The sequence below is a fragment of the Malaya genurostris genome, chromosome 2 (assembly GCF_030247185.1).
Source record: "Malaya genurostris strain Urasoe2022 chromosome 2, Malgen_1.1, whole genome shotgun sequence".
In the NCBI taxonomy this organism is placed as follows: domain Eukaryota; kingdom Metazoa; phylum Arthropoda; class Insecta; order Diptera; family Culicidae; genus Malaya; species Malaya genurostris.
Genome location: NC_080571.1, coordinates 195,224,847 through 195,243,475, shown reverse-complemented (window position 1 = coordinate 195,243,475; position 18,629 = coordinate 195,224,847). Strand labels below are relative to the sequence as shown.

Genomic DNA, 18,629 nt, shown 5'->3' with positions numbered 1-18,629 from the left:
TTAAAATTTTTTGTCAGGTTTATGCGAAAAAGAAGTTTTGAAACGATTTTTACATTGCGAAATTCTTGTCCAGTTTTGTATTCAAAGTTTTTATCCGGTTTTTGCGGTGAAATATACTTCAACGGGTTGTCCAAACTAAGTTGCACTTATCCGATTTTTTTTTCATTCAACCGTTATTATTTTATTAAAGTTTGCAAGATTGAGGATTGACCTTATAATTAAAAAAAAGATACACCTAGAGACATAGAGATAGGACTCGGAACTGCGTTCTTATGCATTAGGTGCATATGTGGTTACCATTTCCGCCACCCTGAGCTGTGATGGACACAATCCTACAACAGTACCGAGTTTGTACAGCGTACATTGAACATGTTTTAATCCTAACCGCCCCACGACCGGCCCATTTATCCAAAATTCTTTTCTGTTAATCACACACCGGTCTTCTCGCTCTATCACTACTTTTCACGTAAAAACTCTGTAGGAGAGTGTATTTATTATCAGACAACTTAAAAATGAGAAAACCAAAAAAAAACTAATGAATAAATTGATTCTTTACTATTCTTGGTAAGTTTTTACAACGAGTTTAATTTAGTCCACAGATTACGAGTGTTTACTTTCAGTAATGTCAGTATTGTTGACAGATTTTTTTCAAGTTTCATAATATTATTTCTGATGTGAAAATTATAAGAGAAAAATTTCTTCTGATCAGCTACAAAACGCTGCTCTAGGACTATAAGACGTAGCCTATATTAGCAGAGGCTCGTAGTATTTTGGAGAGAAAGGTACTGTCAATCATGTACGTCAAAGTGCAGATGGATGGCGGAACCTGGAGATAGCATTTGAATCGCGAAATGATACAGTGGTTGGAAAGATACCTATCGCGAATATCACAAAAATTATACGGCTATGATGGGCTGGGTTTCTCACTAGGAACCCGAACCACACTCCATACCTAATGGGTCTAGAATCTAATCCAGCAGGTATAAGATGCAAATGAGCACAACAAGTAAGATAAGGTATTGCGAAAGTCCATCGATCGGTGCATTATTATTTTTCATATCGATGCATCCTGCATTGCTCATATTATACATAAATGATTGATTTTCTTATTCGAAATCCTTTTATACACTAAAATATTATTGTGACTTGAACGTCCCCCTTAAAAAACGTTGAGATATTTCTTAATGTACTGATATATTTTCTTAGATAATGTATGTATTTCTTTGCAAAACGTCTGAGGAACATAGTTTTCAATGATTTCGGTAGAAGTGATGAGAATTGATTGCTACAAACACATTTTCCAAAACGGACACATTCTCAGTTTTTTTGCTTGCCGTTGGCATAATGCCCCAGCAACCGTATAATTTGTCTCACAACAAATCAGTGGTTTGCCCCACAACAATGATGCAATATGCCCCTTGAAATGTCGGTATAGAAGAAAAGCAGATAAAGAAGATATTCTTTGCATCCGAAATCGATTGCATAATCAATTAATTACAATTGGAAACACACATTTTTTATCCTCCCAACGCTACTTTTTGTTTTAATAATCGTTATAAATCTTAAAAACAATATTTTAACTCGAATCATACTGTTGAATCGAAGGTGGGGCAAAATGTCCGTAGAGTGACTGTTATGAGAAAATTCGTATATCAAAGAAATGGCTTTGTTTCTCTATATTTTTACACTGTAATTAGAGATATTGGCACTGCTGAAAGTTAGTTACTAAGTAGCAACCGATCATTAGACGTTTTACATGGTTAAAATGCTTGTTTAGTCGAAACAAAACCTTACATCGAAAAGCTACCTAATGATATTTTCAGTTTTTCCATATTTTCCTGCAAACGACAACTTCCAAACTTGCATAGCAGAAAGATCTTAGGAAAAGATACTGTTAGTGATAAAACTTTTATGTTGAAAAATCTTGAATACTTAAAAAAAGAAGGGGGCGTTTTGGCCATCAGGGGCGCTTTATAACACTTTCCCCTAGGTTTAACTGTGGACTAAGATCATGGTTGGTCCATCTCGCCAAAACAATATTTTAACTCAAAGCATACTGTTGAATCGAAGGTGGGGCATAATGCCCGTAGAGTGACTGTTATAAGAAAATTCTTATATCAAAGATATGGCTTTGTTTCTCTTGATTTTTGCACTGTAAATGGAGACATCAGCACTGCTAAAAGTTAATTACTAAGTAGCAACCTACCATTAGACGTTTTATACGGTTGAAATTCTTTCTTAGTCGAAGCAAAGCCAAATACAAATTGTAATACGGAATACTTCGACAAATTTTCAAGGACACATTTTGCATCGTGCGGTACACTGTCATGATACACTGTCAGAGTGACAATGTACTTTAACGAGTTTTCTATAAAACTAGCAACACTGAAGGGTAAGAACAAGTTCACCCACGACGTAAAATACACTGGTGGCATAATAAGACAGTTTTGGTTGTGTTGGTAATTTTCTCACGAAATTAAGTATGGTGCGCCGGGATTCAAGCATGTAAAAATAAACAAACGACCATTTCAGATCGGGATTTCACTTCTAAGTTACTCCAGTTGTTGCGCAGCCTGGTGAATCTTTGGCACTAATTGAAAATCTGGACATTTTTTCTTCAAGGGCTTGCAAGGTAACATCGAAATATAGAAAATTGTACACAAGGATTTGGCGGATCGCACTGTGGTATCTATTACAGTTATTATGGATAATGGAGTGATTATGCTGTGGATGGCCGCATTTCACTGTCAATATTTTCGCAAACAGAACCAACTCTAAATATTTTCATAAAAGCAACTCCCGGAACGTCATTTGTTTATGTTTTTTCTTCTTCACGTCTCTCTGTTATTCCAAAATAAAATGACAACCGCACTAACACATAGAAAAACGTGATCACCAGGGTATTTTACATCGTGAAGTTCACCGTAGTTACTGTTTATTATAGTGAAAAAAAAAATAAACATTTTTTATCTGATAACCAAGATCACAAGCGAAATGTAAGTTAAACAATAATCTAGAATGGTTAAGCCACCATGAATATACTACTAGCTGTATTGATATTTTTAGATTCGTGGGTGTTTGTGTTCATTTTTCATCTTTTGTGCTAGTGCCGGCGATATTTAGACTGATTGTTGCAGTTTAATACAGCAACGATAAACATAAACAAACAAGCACCGTAGCAACTAGCATAAAGCGTTGCCAGAAACGATCTCCTTCCACATTTTCAAACTATCACCAAACATTGGCGGTTCGTTTGTATGGGACTTAGGGGTATTATTATTTGTATTTGGCAAAGCCTTACATCGAAAAGCTGCCTAATGATATTTTCAGATTTTTTCATATTTTCCAGCAAACGACAACTGGAAAACTTGCATAGCAGAAAGATCTTACGAAAAGATAGTGGGCCGTATGAATAAAACGTATCATGCTTGTATTTCGGTAGTAAATGCTACATGTGGATCACGTTCCTGTCAAAATCAGAAACTTTACTACGCAACAACTTTCGAACATGTATTTACTACAAGCTCCATAGGTTGCTACTCGTGTGTTTGCAGATAAAGTGAAAAAGAAAAATTTAATAAAGTGGCATTTTTGCAGCAGTAAGTACGTTTCTTGCTTTGTGCATACTTATTACAGCTTTTCCGGCTCCGATTCGATACGGCATGCAATAAATGCTTAAATTCGAAGGTAGCATTAACTACATGTTCGAACATGATTTTCTTTATTCATATCAAACGCGTTTTACTCTGTGGACTTTGTTTTTGAGAAGATACGACCCAGTGTTAGTGATGAAACTTTTGTTCAGAAATGTCTTGAATACTAAGAAGAAAGGGAAGCGTTTTGGCCAGCAGGGTCGCTTTAACAGTTCGGCTGAAAAGTTCGTATCGTTTAATAGAGACACACATTTTTTTTGTCAAAATTCGTTTTTATTATTCAACATAATTGCCATCAGAGGCGATACAGCGATTATAGCGATCTTCCAACTTTTCGATACCATTTTTGTAGTACGATTTGTCCTTTGCCTTAAAATAGGCCTCAGTTTCAGCGATTACCTCTTCATTGCTTCTAAATTTTTTACCAGCGAGCATTCTCTTGAGGTCTGTGAACAGGAAAAAGTCACTGGTTCGGTTTTATTTCGATATAACAGCTCCAAACACTGCTCAGAATCATCAATTCGTTGTTGTTTTTGATCGATTGTGAGCTCACGCGGCACCCATTTTGCACAAAGCTTTCTCATATCCAAATATTCGTGAATAATATGTCCAACACGTTCCTTTGATATCTTTAGGGTGTCAGCTATCTCGATCAACTTCACTTTACGGTCATTGAAAATCATTTTGTGGATTTTTTTCACGTTTTCATCGGTAACAGCCTCTTTTGGACGTCCACTGCGTTCATCGTCTTCGGTGCTCATATGACCAGTACGAAATTTTGCAAACGAATTGTTGCTTCGCCCGGTGCAGAGTCTGGATAACACTCATCAAGCCATTTTTTGGTATCGGCGGCACTTTTTTTCATCAAAAAGTAGTGTTTCATCAACACACGAAATTCCCTTTTTTCCATTTTTTTCACAATAACAAAAGTAGCTTCACTCAAAATGCAATATCTCACAAACTAATAATCAGACAGCTGTCAAATTTATAGACGTATCTTTTAAAGGTTTTACTAACTGAAAATGGTATGGATTTAATTCTAGTGGCGCCCTCTCATAGAAACGATACGAACTTTTCAGCCGATCTGTTATCTTTGATTGTTGACTAATAGTTTTTGAAAGAAATCTAACACTCATAAGTTGATCAGAAATCAAACCAAAACCACATCTATTCTTAATTTTATTATCACATACTAGATTTCATTAAATCATAATGATTACTTGTCTACAATCTATATTTCTACGTGTTGCTTACTTGTTTAATAAATCGACATATGCCGTCAAATATAAGCTAATTTTTTGACACAGATTGCAGAGGGTTCTTCACACAAGGATTTCAAGTAGCTAAAAATAAATATAGCAAACTGAAATGAACAGATCCCCAAGCATTTTCTTTTACTTATATTGTCTCCTAATAATGATACATTTTGTACACATAATCATTTCACAAGTCATTACAATCTGCAATACAATTCAGACGGAAACAATTATGGGATAAAAAGCCCAACAAAAGCATAAAACGGCAAACTTGTTCCTCTGAAGAGTTTAGTGAAGCCAGCCTGTGGATCGGTAAACTTTGTCTCTGTTTGCTTTAACGAGAATAAGTGCCTACATCTCTTGACATAGATTTTACATCAAAAGAATTGTAAGTAAGTAAGAATCCAACCGAAGCTCATACCTTGGCACAAAAAAAGTAATTCCGTGAATGAAATTCGGTTTCACAACTGAGCAAGCTAGAAGGTGGATAAATCGAACGAGTTAATCCTTCCATTCAGAATTCAGAGATTATATGTTGGATAGAATGTTTGCTGGATCGAGTATGCATATGTGATGTGGATGTGATGCACTCGTGTGGTGGATCTTTTCATGAAATAGAAATAAGGATATCCTTCGTCGAATAGGTTTTCATTGATTGAAGCAGTAATGTAGAAGGGAGTTATTTTCAAAAGCGCTATCGAACATGTCGTTTAGCTTAAGGTCTGGGAAGAGAATCCCGTAGAGGTTGGTCAGCTCAAAAGGAAAACGTCTTCGAAGTAACTAAAACATATATCGGATTTAGTCATCGAACAAAGGCGAAACACCAAATTTGTTGATATATTTCAACTGTAGAAATTTTATCTAGAAAATAAGAAAATTTTCGTCCTCTACTCTTCATATTGCCTCTATTTGGCATCGATTCAAATTCCTGACAATGGCAGCAATGTATTCAGAACGCAAATTAAAAACATGCCCTAAAGACTATCCGACGAAGCAATCTCGTGCAGATTATAGATGCAGTTTTTATTGGTGAATGGCAATTCGTTGATTAGAAAAGCTACTACTATTATGCATATGTTATTTTCATCACCTGGAAGTAATACTCTGGAAATTATCAGGAAGTAAAAACCCTTATTAATTCACTTTGTGGTGTAATGATGCCTTTCTCTTGCTATTTAAATAGTCTCGGTAAAACATTTTCTAAGATTCTATCCTCGGGTTTTAGCATTGAGAGCCTATTAAATAATTAGTTGCTTTCAAATGAGTCAAAGTCTTTTGAAATCGATTCATTCATCTTTGAAAAATTGGGTGCATTAAAAACACTGGAATTTGTCGGTTACGTCGGTTACGATTATGTTCGGCAATTTTCGCCTTAATCCTTTCAAATTTAATCGAAAAAATTTAACCGATGCAAAATTTGCGAATAGATAGTTTATGTCACTTATGCTACTATATTTGCGATCTGTCTGTCACCTGAAAGCGCGTACATGTTTTTTTGTTTCAATTACAGAGGTTTGAATCTTAAGGTCATTCGCCTATTCGAGCCGGAAACAACTTTCTGATCCTATGTGCGGGGCTGGGAATCGAACTCAGGTGGGCTGCGTGAAAGACATCGACTTACCCAGCACGTTATACCCGTCCTTTTTCAAACATGGTTGAATCTGTGTTTGGTGAACTAAAATTGAAGGATATTCTATCGTAAAATTTCTAAATCCACTTCTGTTAAATTTTTAAATCCACTCGGGGGTTGGAGGCTTTATTAAATGTGCTTTTTGGCACCCGCAGATCGTTCAGCATCCTTTCGTTGATGCAGAAAGGTTTATTTCTTTTTTTGTGCTGTTTTATCACCTCATCCACTTCACATTTCCCTTCCATGTTCCATTTATGCTTCCCTTCCCATCAGGAAAATGATGAGAAGCCTCGGCAAGGCACAAATCTCCAAATAACTAGAGGAACGTTCCACTTGAGCCAATTAGTTCTGATTCTTGATTCCTGAAATAGCTTATCGAAATACTGGTATCTGTATCTGTTACTATCTCGGGACACTAGTAGTAAGGTTCGTTAGTAGTAGTCAGATCGTTCAGCATCCTTTCGTGGATGCAGAAAGGTTTATTTTTTGTACTATTTTATCACCTCATCCACTTCACATCTTCACATTTCCCTTCCATGTTCCTTTTATGCTTCCCTTCCCATCAGAAAAATGATGAGAAGCCACGGCAAGGCACAAATCTCCAAAAAACTAGGGGAACGTTCCACTTGAGCCAATTAGTTCTGATTCCTGATTTTTGAAATAACACATCGAAATACTGGTATCTGTATCTGTCACTATCTCGGGACACTAGTTGCACTAGTAGTAAGGATTGATTAATAATAGTAAATTTAATTTCAATAACATTATTTTTTCTTTTAAATCCAATGATATTTAAGTGGTCTGGTTTAACCCCGGGCTTCCCTATATATTGTTAAATAAAAAAATCAATTTGCAATTACTCTGTGCACTGAACTGGCAAATGTTTTTAATTAGATACATCAGCGCCATAAATTTAAACGTATTGATGAGTGAATCTGAAATTTGTTTGATTCTCAATGTCATTGTGTTTGGTCGTATCTCTTACACAATACTGTATTTTTTTCTGAAATTTAAAACTTCCTTTTTCCACGGGATGATAAATAAGGTCAGGCACAGTTAAAGCATCTCCACCTTGAAATGTGCACAAATAAACTTGTTTTAATTTTGCCTTCTCGACAATGTGTAACATGCTTCTTCCACAGCTGTCATCATGCGATTTAAGAGGTTGCTTCTTCAGTGTTTATTTTAACTTGTTTCGAAAGCGATTGTCACAAAATGTTAGAGTGAAGCTAAGCTGACTTCGTTTATATGCTTATTGTTTTTCAGTCCGTTTAGTTTTGGTCTGTGACACTAAAATTATGCAAAAGAATAGTTTTAGTTGGTTTTTGTGATGAAAACATTTTGATCATAATTATAATATATGAATGGAAAACGATATAAGTTTATAGAATATTTGTATGTGCTAACTAGTAGGCTGATGATAATTTTTAGTATTGAATAGGGAAAATTGCAACAATTTGATTGAGCTAAACATGAACAGATAAGGTGGTCCTAATGGTTTTTTCTAGTAATTATTGAACGATTTGAAATAATTCAACTGTGCGATAAATAAAAATCAAATTAATTTGAAGCTATGATGAATGGTAATTGGCACGCAACTGATACATTAACTTCATAATTAGATTTCACAAGATGACAGGATAGATGACAAGAATAAACGGGTTATGTTTTACAGATAGCAAAAAATCTCGAATCAGCCCTCATGTGGAGCAGAAGGTAAATTGAACTGGCGATATCATTGTGTGGAGTGTTTTCTTGCGTTAGACTGTCACATGGGCATGACTGCTGATTGAACAAAGTAGCGGCTGTACAAATATGAATATGTACAGAGGTTTTGTTTTAATTTTTCTGTTTTCTGCATTGTATTGGCACATGTAGTTTAATTGATAAAATTTCGTCGTACTGCTCCTTTGGTGCTTGAGTAGAGCTGTTTCTGTAGCGAAGATTATGTATACGCACGTCAATGGCATTGTGCTCAATTGCATCGCATTGTTCGATTTGTTCAACTGCGGTTTTTGTAGTCGAGACAATAATAATTTTTCGCTTCCCTTCCCTTGTCTTCTCACCATCTTGATGTCAACTAATTAGCTCTTTATCATTCTTAGTTATTTCGTTTCCATACCCACTTTTTACTCCGTTTTCCACAACATTTCCTTCTCTATGTTTCTTTCATTCTCGTCCGTAACATCACCATCATCGCCCACGAAAGACCGCTCCAGTCGATGAGCAACATGCTGGCCACCCGCCGGGCTTTTCATAGACTATGGGTATTTCCCGCGGACCCACAGGAACAAAAGGAAACGGCCACCATTTCCAAACATCGTTATAACTCAAGAAATATTCCTAGTCCTAAGTACTGTTAAGAAATGCCATAGAGCTAAGCCAAGGTGCCTTATTAAATATATTATTAAATGAAAAAACTACAACAATATAGTCGAAAGGCCGCTGCGTTGCATTTGTTGTTAAGACAAGCTTATCTCGATATCATCTTCTTGTTCAGCAAATCCGGTGTGCGTTAGATTCAGCCTACTCCGACAAAAAAGTTGAATATATTGAACTAAAATTAGTTTAACGATGCCGGGTGGAGCATGACTTCCGGTTTGCCAGCACTACCTCTCAATTCAGTTGGACCAGTTTAATTTGTTAAACTCAATGGGATCCTATCCAAGACAAAGAACATATCGTCCTTAATTTGTGCTCTCTCCTGCCTTCGAACTCCCGCCTACGGCCGCCCATCTCTCCGGTTGTCTGCGGAGCTGCCGCAGGACAACCGTTAAAGCAAACCCAAAGAATTTCGATACGGAACCGATACTCAAAATAGTAAACAGCAGAGGGTCTCCAGCGGCAAGGATTCTCGAGCCATCGATTTAAATCAAGCTATACCTACTATGACAAGTCAAAATTTAAATGTATTGAGAAGACATTTCTTTTCGGTTTTCTTCCCAGTAAACGGCCAAAGAGGTTAAAGCCGGGGTAAATAGAACAAAACATAAAAATAGTTAAAGCATGCTATAATGATTACTTACAAGGAGAAAGAAAAGCAATGTCTTGGTATTTCATTCCTTCTGAGGAATTTGACCATACTGTTTCAACAGACGGTTCTTAGTGTACATAATCATTGCATGGCTAGTAATACCATTCTACTGACACCTAGAATCTTTCTTGGTCGGAGCACTAACATACGACAACTGATTTGCAAGACCAGCACCTTGCTTATTGAGTTCCCAATCCGGGACGAAGACGTCATCATGATAGCTCCTAAATTCGTTTGAGTGAAGTATGACCACACTACAGACACAGAGAACAGACATCCAAGTATGGATTTAAATGAGTATAATACCGTTTCGTTGTTTGGCAAAACGATCAACAATTATCGACAAGCCCCCAGTGTTAGGTTTTTCTTTCCTTCAGTTTTTTAATTTTAATAGCTCTCTAAAAGTGCAACTTCGAGAGTTTTTAAACTAGTAAACCAAAAAACAAATCAATTTCAAACTATCTCAGAATCAACTTTCAGTACAAATGTATTCTAATTGCCGAATCTTGAGCTAGGCAAAGTAATAGAACAATACGGAATGAATAGTGTTTGACCACTAATGGAGGATAAAACCACAAATTTACTCATTGTCTCATATTAGATGGCATACACTGGCAACATCCGTACACGTTGTGTCCTGCAAATTAGTGCTTGCGGTCTAATGGTAGGAATCGTTCTAATCCATGATTCCAATACTGAGGTTAAACGCACATGCATTTACTAGGGATGTCGTTTTAGGGGGAAATGCACCACCATGAAGGTTCTTTTCATTCTGTCGAGCATTACTGTGCTGCTTTTAACCCTTGTGGAGTAGGGTAACAGAGGTATTTTGGCCCACTTTAGGATTGATTTTATTTTGGCCCACTTAGTAAAAATATCCATCAAATGTTGAAATATCTTCGAAAACTCCTTCCGCAATAGGTAATTTAATGTGATTAGCTTCAAATTGATGCAACATGGGTTACTTAACATCGATAAATTCCGATGAAATTGATAAAGTTTGTTAGGTGGGCCAAAATATATGAAGTGGCCAAAATACCTCTGTTACCCTATATGAGCCTATAAAAGCCACCAGAAGGACACGTTAATGTCTACAAAAATGCATGATTTATACCCGAATTATCGCTTCTGCTTTTGTTAAAAAAAATTTAATAATTCTTTTTGTTTTACTTCATTTCATTGTGTTTGAAATCTCGTAATTTTCAAACCGTAAGGAAAATTCAGTCATATTCAAAAAATGCTCCCTGTAACAGCAGATCCTAAGAAAATTGGCTGGTTTCTACCGCTCTGTACGATTAGGCATTAGCGATTTTTCTAAGTTAATCAAGAAGCGTCTGGTATTTAGAAATACGGAGAACTAACAATAAGCGCCATACATGCCAAACTTGCTATATATGCAGGGCCAAACATTTTTTTGTTTCAACAAATAATGAGCAACCTGCCGGTAGAATTATATTTGATATTAATTAGACAATTATTGTGTCATTGTTCCCAGCTTTGCATAATCTTTACAAAGTTGTATTCTAATTGTAACTTTTAATCGTATCTATTTGAATGTAAACATATGAGATGAGTTTTTTATATGGTTTGGTTTCTTCTATCATGTCATGGTTTCGGTAGAAGCATGAGCACACCAACAGTACAACATAGGTATCTGCTATTGATAAGTGTGCCCGCTGGTAGATAAACGAGACCGGACGTACGGATAGCCTATTACATGTGCCTGTTGGTGAAAATTCGCCTCGGAAGAGCTTCGTTTTCCTTAACGACGGAATCGAATACCTGTTGATAGTATAGAGTAGCCCGCTTACCGGATAATGTTAATTTAATGGAGTGCGAAATAATCTGTTTCACATCCGTTGCTACATTGCGGTGTCACCAACAAAGCGTAGGAAAATCGATGCGAACGGCGGAAATTCACTGCGGTGGAAACTGCACCGTTGTTCTTGAAGTGTGTGTAGGCACGAATGGTACAATAAAACAGCAAGTAAAATTTAAAAATATGATTTTGTTGAAGCTGTAAGCGTGTGGCAGGCTGTCTATCGATACTGTTGTCGCAAACAGGAAAATACTAGAAACACATAAATTCAGCTAATAAAATAAACAGATTTTCGCTTGAACCATAAATCATCGAGAGCATGTTGATTGTTCATCGGATGTTCAAACATTGACACCGTTGGACGAATGGCTCCGAAGTAAATAAGACAGTTGCATGCACGCTCGAGGCTTAGTGGAATAATTTTTACATGCGAAGAAGTGATGCGAGTTAATTAAATTTAATTCAGTTTGAGTTTACATCACTTTGCTAGAACTAGGAAACTTGGAATTTTATTCTAATGCTTGTTAAAGTAACAAATAACCATGCATTTCCATATGATAGTTGCTGCATAACGTAGATAAAGCAACACTATTTTATAATAATTTAAACTCATCGTACAACGTATCTAAAATATGTTTGATTCATGAAATGAAAATAACATAACAACCAAAAGCTTTCTTTTTGAATTCAGATGGTGGTTTCAGTATCATATGAAATAGCACGAATGTGCTATTTCATTTTCTACGTTCTGTATGAAGGGATAGAGTGTGTCTTGTTGCAGCATTATGTGAAAGTAAAAGTAATCATAACATTTTTAGTTTTTTGAGTTTTGAAAGCAATTGATAGAGATCATCAAGTTTTAATCCAATTGATGTTATTTTCCAGTAGCAATTGAATGACACCTTTGAAAAATAAAATTTAGTTTCATGCAATAGTTTTTAAGGACATGAATCATTCGTGCTGTAGTCTCAAATATTTCGTGATATCCACAAATTTATATTGTAGATAGTGGATTTTAAACTAAGGTACACCCTACTATGTGGTACTTAAAAATGGGCTTGAAACCTTTTTCAACAACTGAGCCTCCTTCTTTTACAGTAAAAACGACACTTGACGACAGTCAGCCAGGTGGATGGATGAATGGATACTTTCGTGTCTCAACAATGAGAATTCTTCTCGTTTATTTCGTCGCTGATGATGAGATCTTATTCTCATGTTTATATGAAGCAATTTTAATTGTGCACACATTAAAAGGGAGCCGACTTGTTTCTTTGTAGCCAACGATGAGTTTGAGTTATATCAACTGCTTCGATAATGTAGTATTGAATGCCGTAATTGCTTGGATCATTATTTTTCCATAATGATATTGATAAACACAAAGTAGCATAACATATATGTTAGTAAATATTAGGTTAAAAGCGGGGTCCAAGTAGTGACGAATTTTTCTTTTTGCAAGAACGTTGCACTGCTTCTCGTTTGACCTGTACCGCTGACTTGTTCAACATTGCATGTTGTTACATAAACTTGAAGATGCTCTTTCTCGAAGAAAAGAAACGTGGAGAATGCTTGGTATGAGAATACATTACAAACATGCGTTGGATTTGGTAAAGGCTGCTCGAAATCTGCATGTTGTTATACATTTGTTTTGAGTAATTTTCGCATAGTCTATTTGATATGTTTTTCCTTTTTAACAAATATTTATGTCGTTTTCGCTTGATGGCAAACCTAACCCAGTTTCAACACTAACTGCTGTCAAACCGTTTGTTTGAAACTAGTTTCGAACCTAGTTTTAAAGGTGTTGAACTGAAAATCGAGTCAGTTTCGAGCCTGGTTTTTATATCAGGTTTGTTTAAACCCCTGTTGCTAAGTGCAAAACCAACACAGTTTCGTGAAAAGTGTCTCTTTAATGAAACTACCCTGGGCCAGTTTCAGTTTTCTCAAGCGAAAATGACATTAGTAAGTCTATTTTTCTCTTTTTCTTGACATTATTGATGGCTAGAAACCGAAAAACGCCTTCTATCAATCGTTAGTAGAGTGCGTTACCACGTTATTTTATATTTTTATAATTTTGCTACCACATTTCTACTCCCTACGTGTTTTTTATTTTCTATGTGAATGGATTGGATTAATCAATTGACGATTTCATATAGAAAGGCTATGGAATCTTTTTAACTCTAATCAAACAAAGCAGATGGTAAAAATCACGTTTGGGACCAGTATATCTTCGATTTCATGTTTAACATGCACCGGGAATTTCTCGGAGGGATTTGACCGAGAATAATATTTTCACTCGGAATGTTACATACTGTTCGGAAGCTACAACCAACCTTGAAATCGAAAATCTCTGGGTTAGCTCTGTGGGAGCATTCAATGGAATGCGCATCATAATTAGCTGAAAACACTCATGGAACATGATTCGTTCCAGGGAATATATTCCACAACCCAAAAACTCTGGAATAATTTTACTTTTGGCAAAAAAAAATCGACACTTTCGCACTCACCGACTACTTAGGCTCAAATGAGTGGACGGAATGCAAATAAACATAAGCCAATTGTAGCTTATGCTCGGGTCTACATATAGAGGGCTTAGCCCTCTGTACGTAGGCCTTAGGGATGTGACATTTAGTGTTCGAATTATTGCGAGTGGCCATTTTTGCCCCGGTCTCTTCTGTTAGCTTAAGTTAAAGAGTTAATTGTTGATTTTTTGTAATCTGTTGATACAAATGTTGAGAAGGCTTAATGTTCAATGGAAAACGACGCTATGAGCAGAAAACAAAAACTGCTAATACACTGATGAATCGAAGACACTGGATCCCTTGCGGTTTTAAAAGCCCTGAATGAGACTATAAGATTTCAGCTTCGTTGGGAAATATATTCGAAGCCTTAATAATAATAATAATAATAATAATAATAATAATAATAATAATAATAATAATAATAATAATAATAATAATAATAATAATAATAATAATAATAATAATAATAATAATAGTAATAATAATAATAATAATAATAATAATAATGATAATAATAATAATAATAATAATAATAATAATAATAATAATAATAATAATTATAATAATAATAATAATAATAATAATAATAATAATAATAATAATAATAATCATTGCAATCAAGATTGCAAGATTCTAATGTTTCACGGATATAAATCCTTTGCCGGTACTGACTAAAAAATCATGAAAATTATGAAACATTACTTAGATCATTCCTGTTACTGCTGATTTTGTGGGCAAATCCCATAAACATTTTCATGATTTACATCATTTTGTTCATAATATTATTAATAATAGGTATGATCTCATGAGAAAACTCGTTTCATTATTTTCATTTTTACCTAATCATGGTACCTACAATGGATTTTTCTCCATGTTTTAAGTAGGTTTTTTGTATCACATTAATCTCAGTAGCGAATTAGAACGACATTTCCTTCATACTAAAAAATCTGAAAGTGCTTATATATGCAGACGACATGAAACTCTTCATGGAAATTAAAAATATCAACGACGCTGTAATATTCCAGAACGAAATCAATCTATTCCACATTTGGTGCTGCAAAAGTCTACTCCAACTCAATGTAAAAAAATGTAACTCAATAACTTTCAGTAGGAAAAATGAAACTATACCTATAAACATACATCTAGGAAATCAACTTGTAGAAAAATGTAAAATTGTAAGAGATTTAGGCGTAATCTTAGACTCCAAGCTCACTTTTGTGGAACACTACAATACCATAATCAATAAAGCTAATAGCATGCTGGGCTTTATTAAACGCTTCAGTCATAACTTTCAGGATCCATATACAATTAAATTATTATACACTACATATGTCAGACCTATTTTGGAATATTGCAGCCTAGTATGGAATCCATACAATATTATTCACGAAGAACGCATCGAATCTATTCAAAAACAATTTCTTTTATATGCACTTCGTAAATTAAACTGGACAGCATTTCCTCTACCATCATATGAAGCACGCTGCATGCTTATCAATATACAAACACTTAAAGAACGCCGCGACTTTGCAATGCTTTATTTTATCAGCGACATTATTTCTCAACGCATTCAATCAGCTCCATTATTATCGCAATTAAATTTTTATATACCTAGCCGCCAACTACGTTCCAGGAAATTATTTTTAGAAAAACAAGCTAGAACAAATTATGCAAAATACAGTCCAGTCAATCGAATAATGCGCCATTACAATCAATACTGCGAACATCTTGACCTTACTATGTCAAAAAATCAAATCAAATCTAAGCTTTGTCGTAGAAATAATGTGTAGTATGTAAGTGAACATTGTAAACAATTTATATGTAGTCTACATTTGCTTGACGAAATAAAATAAACAAATAAACATAATGTACACACTGCGAAAAAACCCTTTGATTTTACATTTTATTAGATGCACATACATGGAGCGTCGCAGTTCACGCAAATTTACGTGGAAGAATATTTAATATTGTGTCTAAAAATCCATGACATGAAATTCATTGAAATAAAAAAAATGATTACTGTTAGCGACCGTCGCGACTTGTACCGAGAATCATCGGACCGCAAAGTACGCATGTTAATCGACTGAGCCATAGAAGCTCACATCTGCTTGGTTGATAAAATGTGCATTCAAATTCATACAGTCTCTCCTGCTAGTCGAATGCACAATACAGTCAAAACCAGTAAAATTCAAGCTAATCTAACATTGAGTCATTACAAAATATATTTTTCCGTCATTTGAAAAATTAGGTCTTTATGAATTACATCGTATGAAGGATTAAGTCATCTGTTAAATTCAATTTTTTTATGAGTATGGTGTAGTGTAGAGTAATACAAATTGGTGACGTATAACTCTTGTACACTCTCATACATACTAACTATTATAACGTGCCGAAAACTAATGGAGACGCATGGTGTGACAAGGTCTTTCTTCTGTGCACTGCACTGAAATGAAAATCTTATTTATATTCATTAGATTTGTCATATGAATCATATGCAGAATATAATTCATAGAAATTATATGGAAACTTATAATCTTTATTTAATGTGTACGTCAAATCTAAATGGACGTTATCATAATGAAAGTTATAAAAATATCCCATATAATTTGTATGGAAATCCGATGGAAGTCGTGAATCGTACTGCTTGAAGCTGAAGAAATAGTTGTGTCTCCGATATTCATCAACTGCTCCAGACCATTTTTTTTTTCAGGAAGTTCCGCATCTCAATGTAATTTTAAATCGCTGACAAGACAGCTCATCCAACTTCGATCAAAGATATGCGTTAACGGACCATGAAATATATATCCGGTACATTTCATTACTCTATCTGTCTAGTAAGATTCATTTTTATTTTCAGTCTCGGGATCTCACTTCTCTTTCGCAAATATCATGAGGTGCTCCCTTACCGAACGGAATACTAGTAAAGCTTGAATCCTCAAAGAAAAGTAGTAGTTGGCGATTATCTGCTATTCGTATGAGCTCCATTGAAAGTTATATATATATATATATATATATATATATATATATATATATATATATATATATATATATATATATATATATATATATATATATATATATATATATATATATAAATTTTATAAAACTAGTCATATGGTATATATGAACCTATCTAAATAAAATCGAAGTGAATATAATATGCGCTTCATAAATTGTTCCAATGTATGTTGTGCGGATATCTAGTAATGGTTATAAGACGCGCCAATCAATTTGACTAAGACCGGAAATTTCATTCGTTATATGGAAATCCTGTAAAAATAACGTTAAGAAGAGTTTTATGTTTCATAAGATTATCTCATATATTTGACATGATGTTGAACACATCTTGTAACTATTATTGGAAATGCTAATAGTGCAAAATCATTAGAATTTCATATAATGTGAAAAGGAAAATTTAGCTCGGTGTGGTTTTAGATTAATTCAGTAATAAAATCTCTACCCGACTATAGCACTTCTCTAAAAAACAACTAACAAGTAGTAATTCTAGTTTTATTTGAATTTCATTAATATTAAAAAGAGTCCATTTGAATATTAATATAATTCATTCAAGGGGCTTGCATAAACAAGACATACACTTCTAGCTCACATGATGCTGTAGCTATCCAGCAACTTTTATTCATGTAAACTATTTGGATTTCAGTATCAATTCCCGCACTCTACAACGGGGCGAATGCGTTTTCTGTACGGTAAGCAAGTTAGGTGGTGGCTAATTCAGAAAGTGATTGCAAACAATGTTGTACCTTGTGCAGCACGAGGTGAGCGCAAAAATTGTCTCTTCCCTTATGCCCTATACTAAGTGGGAAGTTCATCGTGAAATGACGAAAACGTCTGATATCAGGCCGGTCTTATTCATAGCATCATGACCATCGGGTACAAAAACTGTTCTTGACACCAACATGGAAGAACAAAATTAAATTTTGATAATTTCATTCAGAAAAATGTCTTCGCGTGTAATTCCGTTGAGGCACAGTAATAATTTAATTAGAATTATATTGTACGACAATCGCTTAATTTCTAAATACTTTTATAAGGACAACTTTGTTAGAAAAATATCGCTACAAATTTTGCTGCTATCACTTACCTTTGTATGATTTTCGTTAACTGAGAGCGGTGATCAAACAATCAAGTTTCCAAATCGAGTATCACTGCACCAACTATTACTGTTCAATTGATTCTCATGCGCTGCACCATCTGTATTGAGAAGGGTTTTTAATTTCTGAGTAACGAATACAAAAAGTATAGAAAGCGAATAGATCTGTGTAATTGATATTTTCAACACTAACTTAAAGGGTACTCGCATTATTTTAATTATTAATAAGATGTTAAATATTCCTTGATAACACTTTCACAATATCCATGTTTAGCTATTTGATTTCAGCAAACAAAACAGGGGCATTATTTATAATTTATGTTGTATGTATTCAAGCATAATAGTTTTTTTATGATGGAATGCTTGTATTCATCACCCGGCAGTGTGAAAGTTCATATAGATTTAAATAAAGTTTTATGTTATTAATGATGCTAGCAGTCGTGGTTTCTTGTTCCGTCTGAAGGTGGGTTGAAAACTAAAATGCATACCCGTTTAGATTGACGACTAGTTGAGTTCCTGGCTTTGTTGGAAAACGGCATAATTCGAAAGGTGGTATCTTGATCTCCACATTAGGGGTTTCAGTTAACCACAAACACACATAACACAGGTC

At 34.8% G+C, this 18,629-nt stretch overlaps 1 protein-coding gene across 6 annotated transcripts in view; it reads right to left on the bottom strand.

The window, feature by feature from the left end:
• The window catches only part of LOC131433138 (short neuropeptide F), a 91,760-nt gene that overhangs the window by 49,611 nt on the left and 23,520 nt on the right, over positions 1–18,629 (bottom strand). For 4 of the 6 annotated variants that reach the window (XM_058599980.1, XM_058599973.1, XM_058599979.1 and 1 more), the window contains exon 2: positions 18,011–18,120. The exons of 1 other annotated variant lie outside the window; for it this stretch is intronic. The gene's annotated coding sequence lies outside the window, so the exon portion shown is untranslated. Of the gene's footprint in view, positions 1–18,010; positions 18,146–18,629 lie in introns of those variants that run through there. One more of the 6 variants, XM_058599975.1, reaches the window with a different exon arrangement.